Below are 9432 nucleotides of genomic sequence, written 5' to 3' on the forward strand. Positions count from 1 at the left end.
TTCCTGGTGATCATTGGCGGATAAATGACTGGCATAACACCATGAACCTTGATTCTCCTGTGTCAGCTTCCCGAGTGCTGGGATTACAAGCATGCGCCATCACACCCGGCCCATTTATTATTCTTTAACTTGAAACAGGATCTTACTGAGTGGCAAAGGGAAACAACCCCACAGAAGTGGGATTTTGACTAAAATTAGGAAATGAGGCTGGGCATGGTGGCACACACTTGGGATCCCAGTACTTGAGGCCATAGACATGAGGGTCAGGGTTCAAAGCTGGCCTTGGCGACTGAGTGAGGTCCTCCACAACTGAGTAAGACCATGTTTCCAAATAAAGTCAGGCTGGGGTATAACTTGGAGGTAGGATGTCCTGGGTTCAATTCTCAGTACCAAAAAAAAAAAAAAAAAAAAAAAAAGGTCTGGGGGTACAGCTGAGAGGTTGAAGGTCCAGTACCCAAATAAATAAGTTAATTAATAAAATAAAACCAAGGAAGAAAGCATATCTGTCATTCCAGTACTTGGGAGGCTAAGACAGGAGAAAAGCAGATTCAAGGCCAGACTCAGGAACTTAGGGAAAGCGCCCCCCCCCCCCCCGCCCCTAGCAATTTAGACAGACCCTGTTTCAAAATAAAATATAAAATAGGGCTGGGGGTGTGGCTTGGACGCAGAATGTCCCTGAGTTTAATCTCTTTTATCTATCCCTCCCTCCAAAAAGATAACTCTTTTTAAAAAGGGGAAAGAGAATAAAATGGTGATTGCCAGAGGCCTGGAGAGAGCAGCAAACAGGTTGGAAGAGCCAGACAGATGGGTGTTCAGTGATAGTGGAGTTAGAGAAAGATCATGGGGTGTAACGCACAGTAGGACAACCACAGATAACACTTAGGAACTGTGCATTTCCAAAAGCAGATAAGGATGATCCAGATTTTTCTGCTTTAATATTGGAGGAAAGAGTTGATTGATGGGAGTGGGGCTGGTTCAAGAAGAGTCATCTTCTGTGGTTCTCATTGGCAGGGGTCAACAAAGACAAGTAGGAGATGCTTGCAGAATTCCTTCAGGACTTGGATTATTTGATACTGTGTGGGCAAACGGCTCACCATCTCTTAGCCTTCAATTGCATCATTAGCATTTTTAAGGGATCAAGGAGCCCCTCAAAATTGCAGTTCTTAGAATATGAAACATTGTTTTTTCAACTCTGTGTGAAAAAACAAAATTTTGCAATTTATAATTCTAGCCTGTAAGTGGAGGTTAGCATTTCTGAAGAGGATTTCATCAGAGTGTACTCATCTCAATATTTTTCAGAAACTCGTGTGTATGTGTGTGTGTGTAATTACATATGTGTGTGTGGTATTAAGTGTATGTGTATGTTTGTATAGAAAGGTTAAATCTTTTACTGCATAAAACAGAACCCCAAACCAGATGATATTATTATTATTAATTATTATTATTATTATTATTATTATTATTTTTTTTTTTTTTTTTTTTTTTTTTTTGGTGGTACTGGGGTTCCTGGAAGCCCTTCTACCTCCAGGCTACACTCCCAGACCTTTTTTTTTTGGCGGTACTGGGGGTGGTACTTCCACCAAGAGGCTTTCTTCTACCTCTGAGCTATACTCCCAGACCTTTTTTTAAAAAAATATTTTATTTGGAAACAGGGTCTCACTAAGTTGCTGAGAGCCTCACTAAGTAGCTGAAGCTGGCTTCAAACCTGCGCGATCCTCCTGTCTCAGCCTCCCAAGCGCGGGGATCACAAGCGTGCACCACCAGGCCCAGCTCCCCAGACCTATTTTTACATTTTTATTTGGAAACAGGGTCTCCTAAACCAGTGCACACAGCTGGCTTCGAACCTGCATGATCTTCCTGTCTCCGCCTCCCAAGCACAGGGATTACAAGCATATGCCACCACACCCAGCCCAGATTGTTATTTATCAAGGTTGCCCTCCCCAAAAAACTTAATTGGCCAGTGTTTATGGACATCTCACCTATTATGTTGTTGGTAGAATAATTCTGCAGGTGACCTTCCAGATCAGAATTATTTTTCTTGTGTTTTCAATTATTTTATTTTATTTTATTTTTTGGTGATACTGGGGTTCCTGGAAGCCCTTCAACCTCTGGGCTACACTCCCAGCCCTATTTTTTATATTTTATTTGGAAACAGGTTCTCTTGAGCCAGCTTGGCTGGCTTTGAACCTGTGCAATTCTCTTGTCTCTGCCTCCCACGCACGGGGATTACAAGTGTGCACCACCATGCTGGCATTTTCAATTATTTTGACTAGGGAATTATACCTTTATTGGAAGTCAGGGAGGATTCTACTTTTCTTTTTCTTTTTTTTTTTTTTTTTTTGCGGGTCTGGAGATGGAACCCAGGGGCATTCTACCTCTGAGTTACACCATCTTCCCTATTTTTTTATTCTTTATTTTGAAACTGGGGTCTCACTGAGTTGCAGAGGGGCCTCACTAAGTAGCTAAGGCTGTCTGTGAACTGCAAGCGCCACCACGCCTGGCTTAGGATTCTACTTTTCTGATGTTGAATTCAGACTGAGTCAGGATTATTCTTACAGGCCCCAGCACCTGCCTTGCTTCACAGCAGGCTCCGATGCCGGCCTCACTGGCCCCAGCACCAGCCTTACCCCTCAGCAGGCTCCGATCCCAGCCTTGGAGGCCCCAGCACTGGCCTTGCCTCACTGCAGGCTCCAATGCTGGCCGCTGGCCCCAGCATCGGCCTAACCCCTTGGCAGGCTCCAATCCCAGCCTTGGAGGCCCCAGTAGCAGCCTTGCCTCACGGCAGGCTCGGATGCCAGCCATTGGCCCCGGCACCGGCCTAACCCCCCAGCAGGCTCTTATCATGGCCTTGGAGGCCCCAGCACTGGCCTTGCCCCATGGCAGACTCCGATGCCGGCCTCGCTGGCCTCAGCACTGGCCTAACCTCTTGGCAGGCTCCAATCCTGGCCTCTGAGGCCTCAGTAGCGGCCTTGCCTCACGGAAGGCTCTGATGCTGGCTGCTGGCCCTGGCACTGAACTAACCCCTCGGCAGGCTCCAGTCCAGGCCTCGGAGGCTCCAACACCGGCCTTGCCTCACAGCAGGCTCTGATCCAATCCCAGCCTTGCTGGCCCCGGCACCAGCCTAACCCCTCGGAAGGCTCTGATCCCAGCCTTGGAGGCTCCAGCACCGGCCTTGCCTCACGGCAGGCTCCAATCCCAGCTTTGCTGTGTCCATCACCGGCCTCACCCCTCAGCAGGCTCCAATCTGACCACCCTCTTTGCCCAACCAATTGTCCTACATTTTCGAGGGTGTGTGGTGATAGCATTCTGTCTCTGGGGTTATTACTTCAAAGGTTCCAGGTGTAATGCATCAGATCTCTGCCTCCCCTGAGTACTGGCCACTGCCATTGCCACTGCCTCCACCATTTTAAATATTTCCCAGGCTCTTTTCCACTCTGAATGTTGTCCAGTGTTCCTAAGCATGCATGATGGTAGCATTCGACATTTGGTGTAATTTCTCCAAAAAAAAAAAAAAAAGGTTGGTAGGATCCGATTTCTGCTTCTCCTGAATACAAGTCTCCACTGCCATCGCGGAGACCGCTTTCAACACTGCCTTTCACCTTGGTCTCCGCTAAACTCTCTACTTACAGGTGATGTCCAAGATTCTTAACAATATAGAAAAACAGCAGTCCTCCTTCATGGGGAATTTTTCCATATGTTCCGGTGCATTTGGATAAGTTTTGTCTGCATCTCCAGTATCCTGGCATTTGCCATGGCCTTCTTAACCCCTCTCTGATAGTTTTCTTTTTTCTTTTTCATTTCCTTTTTTTTTTTTCTCAATAAGAGAAGACAGCATATGTGGTTTGAGGAAGTAGTGGGATCAGGCACTCAGTAGCACTGTGACCTGGCATGGTTTCCCCGAGTCCAGCTTGCTCTGTACTAGTCCGCCTGGGGCCCAGAGTTCTGTGACCTGGGCCCCGGCTGTTCCCGGGTCCGGCGTGCCCCACCCGACCCCTGCCCAGACCCAGGGTCTTACTGGGCCTGGTTTCCCTAGGGTCTGGTGTGCTACATATGGTCTGGCCTGGGGCCCAGAATCCCGCGACCCAGGCCCTGGCTGGCATGCCCTGCACGACCCCTGCCCAGGACCCAGGGTACTGGGCCCAATTTCTCCTGGGGTCTGGCGTGCTATGCACAGTCCAGCCCGGGGCCCAGAGTCCTGTGACCCGGGCCCCAGCTGGCGTGGCCCACACGACCCCTGCCCGGGACACAGGGTACTGGGCCCAGTTTTGCCAGGGGTCTGGCGTGCTATGCGTGGTCAGGCCTGGGGCCCAGAGTCCCGCGACCCGGACCCTGGCTGGTGTGCCCCACGTGACCCCTGCCCGGGACCCAGGGTACTGGGCCCGGTTTCTCCAGGGGTCTGGCATGATACCCGCGGTCTGGCCCGGGGCCCAGAGTCCCCTATGCATTCATTTTTGGAGTGATCATCTTCTATGAGTGAGATTCTATTCTCCATGTGGTCTAATCGATTGTTTCTACTTTGAATTGAGGCCTTTACTTCAGTGATTGCATCCTTTATCTCTTTTTGACTCTCTCTGAATTCTTTTTGAAAGTCCTCTATTATTTCTACAGTTATTTTCCTGATTTAATCTTCTAGAGATCTCTGAATTTCTGTGTTATCAGGTTTTGATGTTGTGGGGTTGTGGGCATTCATTGCTCTAGTATTATTCCTCTTTCCCATGATTTCAGAATTTTGTGTCTTCCCTGGTTCACTATGACTTCACTTAGGATGCTCTGTATCTTGAGTCCGTTGGAATCTCAGCCGCCACTATTCCTTTAATGGGTTGTATGGCAAAGTCTCATACCCAGGAAGTTAATTGAGGCTGTGTGAGACTGTGGGAGTGTCGGGCTGGGCATTTTCCCACAGGGAGGTGTGGCTAGGGTGTGGTATCTCTGCCACTGCTACTCCTTCACTGGGTTGGACTGCAAAATATCCGACCCAATGAGATTATCAAAGCTGTGCAAGTCCCTGGGAGTGCAGTACAGGGATTTCTCCTTTAGGGGTCGCAATTACACTCAAGGTTATTATGTGAGCAGATTTGGAGCTGTGGTGGGGTGTGGTGAACTCCCTGTACCTGCTGGCAATATGGCGCCACTGCCACGCCCTCGGCCGTGAGGCTGGCGCTGCTGGCAATATGGTGCCGCTGTCACACACTCGGCCGTGAGGCTGATGGCATATTTCTTTTCTGGTTTTGAGCTCCGTTCTGATTCTCTGGAAGGCGTGATGAGCTTGGCCGCTGGGAGTTTTAGACGTTCTTTGCGCTGAAAGAACTGCTGAATTGTACCTGAATGATCCGCAGCTGCTCACTTCAGCTCATTGTTTACCTTTCCTCTCTGGAGCCTGGTGCTGCGAGGGAAGATGGTGCTGGCGCGGCTCCGCTGCCACATTGCAGGCTTGATTTCTAGTCTCTCATTTTTCTTCTAGTCTTTTTTTCCCTCTGTTCCTTGTGTTTACATTTTTTATTTCTCTGCTGATGGTGTTTTCTGGCTATGAAAAGCACTGATTTTGTGGCAACAGAGATTGAGTTTTAGTAGGGCTCTAAAATGCTCTTCTTTTTAGTTTTAAAGTCTTTGTGGGATATGAATTTGCTAGTTTTTCCATCTCAATTGGCATGGTATATCTTTTTCCATTTTTTCACCTTTAACTTAGGAATATCTTTGCCTAAATGGTGAGTTTCTTGCAAGCAGCAAGAAACTTCTTTGTGTTTTATTTCCTAAAGTATATCCTCTCATGCCAGCTTGGAAGCTTTTAGTTTCTGCTTACTTTGGAAATTTTTTTTCTGTAAATTTTGGAAGATATAATTTTTGCTGGATACAGCATTCTTGGTTGTAAGTTCTTTGAGGGCTTGGCCATATCAGTCACTCTTGGCTTTTATAATTTGGATTGAGAAGTCCAGAGTGATTTTTATTGTTTTGCCTCTTGAATGTCACCCATTATTTTGCTCTTGATGCATTTAAGAGTCTCTCTTTGATCTCTATTTATCATTTTTATTACTATGTGGCATGGAGAAGTCCTTTGATCTTGTTTTATTGAGGTTCTAAATGGATCCTGAATTTGGATGTTCATCTTGTTTTTCACGTTTGGGAAATTTTCTGTTATTTCTTTGAAGTAGTTTATAATACTCTTAGCTTGTTCTTCTAGGCCTTTTTCAATGCCTGTCATCCATAAGTTAGGTCATTTCATAGCATTCCATATTTCTTGAATAATCTGGTTAGGTGGTTGTATTGTGTTATCCATATTGTAGACCATGTTGTCAGTCTCGAATGAGCTGTCTTCTAAAAATGAGACTATTTTCTATGTGGTGTAGTCTGTGAGGGATCATTTCTGTTGAAGTCTTTCTTTTGTTTTTGTCTCCTTTATTCTGGTCAAGGCATCTTTTTGGTTCTTGCTTAGGAAACTCAATTTCTATTTTGATAAGTTCATTTATATAATGTATACTTTCTCTAAAATGGATTTTGATCATATTGAAAATCAAAATACTGAACTTTAATTCTAGCATTTTCTATAGCTCAGAATTGACAATATCCCTTGTGGTAGAGATGTGGGAAGCTATTGTTTCCTCATTGGTCTTCATTCTCATAATTCTCAGGTTTGTATCTTTGTTGGCTTGACATTCTTTTCCTTTTTGTGTGGGAGTTCTATATCTATTTGGTGTTTTTATATAATAAGACCTATGCTGGGGGATCTACATTATTTCAACAAATCTGTCTCATCTAATCAGACTTTTAAGTTAACCCTCCAAATTTTTTTTTTAACAGGATATAGTTCTTAGTTCAGGCAAGCAGCATTCTTTGTTTGACTTTAGTTATCCATAATCTCTGGGTCCAAAATCATCAAGTTAGAGACTATAATATTCTTTTCAGAGCCTGTGACTTGCTGAGACTCAATGTCCCAGTGACAACAATACTGCTCTGCAGCATTGACAATGGGCTCAAGCTCAGCAGGGTTAAAGATTATGATGTGACCCAAACTTGTGAGTTATTTTGGATGAAATTTGATTCCCCAGGAATACCTCTGCTCATCTGTTGCTTGCAAAATATTTAAAGTATTGTCAGCCAATGAACTGCGGAATCATAGACCCAAATTCCTAGCTGGCAATGGAAGTGTTGTATTCACAATCTACAGTGTGGCTGACTTATTCAAATTGCCCCAGAGACATTGATACTTATCTGCCAGTTATGATCATGCAAGTCCCTGCTGGCACATGGCTGGTCTGCTTTTAGAGCCCAAGATCTGATATGGAGAGGTTGTATTGTTCTGTACCTGGGAATTCAGTGGCTAGTTATTTATCCCCAAGGACACTGCTGCTGCTCTGAGCATCTTTGATCATGTGGAAGCTTACTAGCCACTTGCCTTGGTACTCATTCCAAATACCAATGGGTGAGATTTTATAGCCTCCTATACTTATAGCCTTTGGTATGTTATGCTGTTATTTCATCCCAAAAATCCTCTTCTGGAAGATCTATAGTGATTGGTGGAGATCCCATAGGGCAGGTGAACTGCCAACACTAGGTCCTGTTCAAGTGTCCCTAGGGACTGTCTGATGGTACATGTTTTTGCTGTGTCTGATTGTAGCCCCTGTACCAGTATTGGAATGGCCTAGGAAGATTTGGGAAAGCTCTGATTATTAATATATTTCAAAAGAAAATAATTGGTATATTTCAAAATAGTTGTGTCAAAATGGCAGTAGACATGGGTAAAGAAAGGAGTTGATTTCTGCCTAAAACAGGCAGCTATTCCAATGTAAATTAACCTAGCTCAAAGTAATTAACCAGTCAATAGGTGAGGAGAAGTAGGCCTTTCTCTATCTAAAGACAGATCTTAAGAGAGGAGAACTAGGCCTTTCTCTAAAGACAGACCTACATGATGATCTAGGGAGGATGGAGCAGGGTTTGGCCTTGCCCTTCATGAAAGGAGACACCTTGCCACACCTAGCTGGGGGAGGTACCTTTCAGGGTTAAGGGGAGGTACCTTACAGGGACTACTACTACATCAGAGTCACACAAACAAGATGGAGATCATGGGTATAAAAAGTCCGGTCCATGTGTAATTCCTTTGGTGTATTCATTTCGAGTCACTCCCCCACCCCCTTGCCACTTTGGCATGGGGCTGTATTTCTATTTTCTGTATTTCTCTTTCTAATAAACTTCCTTAAATCTTCAGCAACTGTCCAAGCTATGCATATTTATTCTTAGCTTAGGACAAGAACCCGCGGTAATTTTCTGTTTTTGGTCATTTTGGATTTTGTTATCAGTTGGGGGGACCCTAACAGGGGTCCCCGGGACCAGTTTCACCACAACAATTTTCTCCCAATCCATAACAGCCCCCACTTCCATGCCTTCAGGGATGGTTTGCAAATTCCTAGACATTATGGATTTGTTCATTGCCACACAAGTCCCTATAGCTATTCAAGCTCCCACTGGGTTTGAATATAAACTCAAGGTCTTGAAGAACTTGGTTGTAGGCACTGTAGGTTCCTACCAAAAGGGTTTGAAGTTTCTTTTTTTTTTTTTTTTTGTGGGTCTGGGGGTGGAACCCAGGGGCATTTGACCTCCAAGCTACACCCCCTGCCCTATTTTTTATTCTTTATTTTGAAACCGGGTCTCACTGAGTTGCAGAGGGCCTCACTAAGTAGCTGAGGCTGTCCGAGAACCGCGATCCTCTGGTCTCAGCCTCCCGAATGCTGGGATTACAAACGTGCGCCACCACGCCCGGCTTTAAAGTTTCTTGATCCAAATGAGTTCAGATTAAGCCTTAGTTCAATGGGCAGTTTGATCAGGTCATCTGGAGATTTATATTGGTCTTGATGATGTGAGCTGCAATTCCTGAAGTCTCTGCAGGAAGGGCCTGTTGTTTATTAGTCCAAATGAATTCAGCTACAGCTGCAGAAGTTTGCTAGGTGTCTTTTTTTTTTTTTTTTGGTACTGGGGTTCCTGGAAACCCTTGTACTTCCATGCTACACTCCCAGTGCTACACTCCCAGACCTATTTTTTTATATTTTTATTTGGAAACAGGGTCTCTTAAGCCAGCACGGCTGTCTTCGAACCTGCACAGTCCTTCTGTCTCTGCCTCCCAAGCGCGGGGATTACAAGTATGCGCCATCACACCTGGCTTGTTAGGTGTCTTTGCTGAGCAGTCTGGAGAGTCAAGGTCTTGAGTCTTTCTTGTGTGGAAAGAAGAATGTGATTGCAGGTGGGTGTGGTTGTAATCCCAGCATTCCAGAGGAGGTTGAGATAGAAGTATTGTGGTTCAAGGACAGCCTCAGCTACTACTTACTGAGGCCTTTTGCAACTCAGTTAGACCCTGTTTCAAAATAAAAAATAAAGAACAGGGCTGGAGTGGAGGTGTAGCGTGGAGGTAGAATGCCCCTGGGTTATATCCCTAGTAACACACAC

The sequence above is a fragment of the Muscardinus avellanarius genome, assembly GCF_963383645.1.
Source record: "Muscardinus avellanarius genome assembly, chromosome: X".
Classification (NCBI taxonomy): Eukaryota; Metazoa; Chordata; class Mammalia; order Rodentia; family Gliridae; genus Muscardinus; species Muscardinus avellanarius.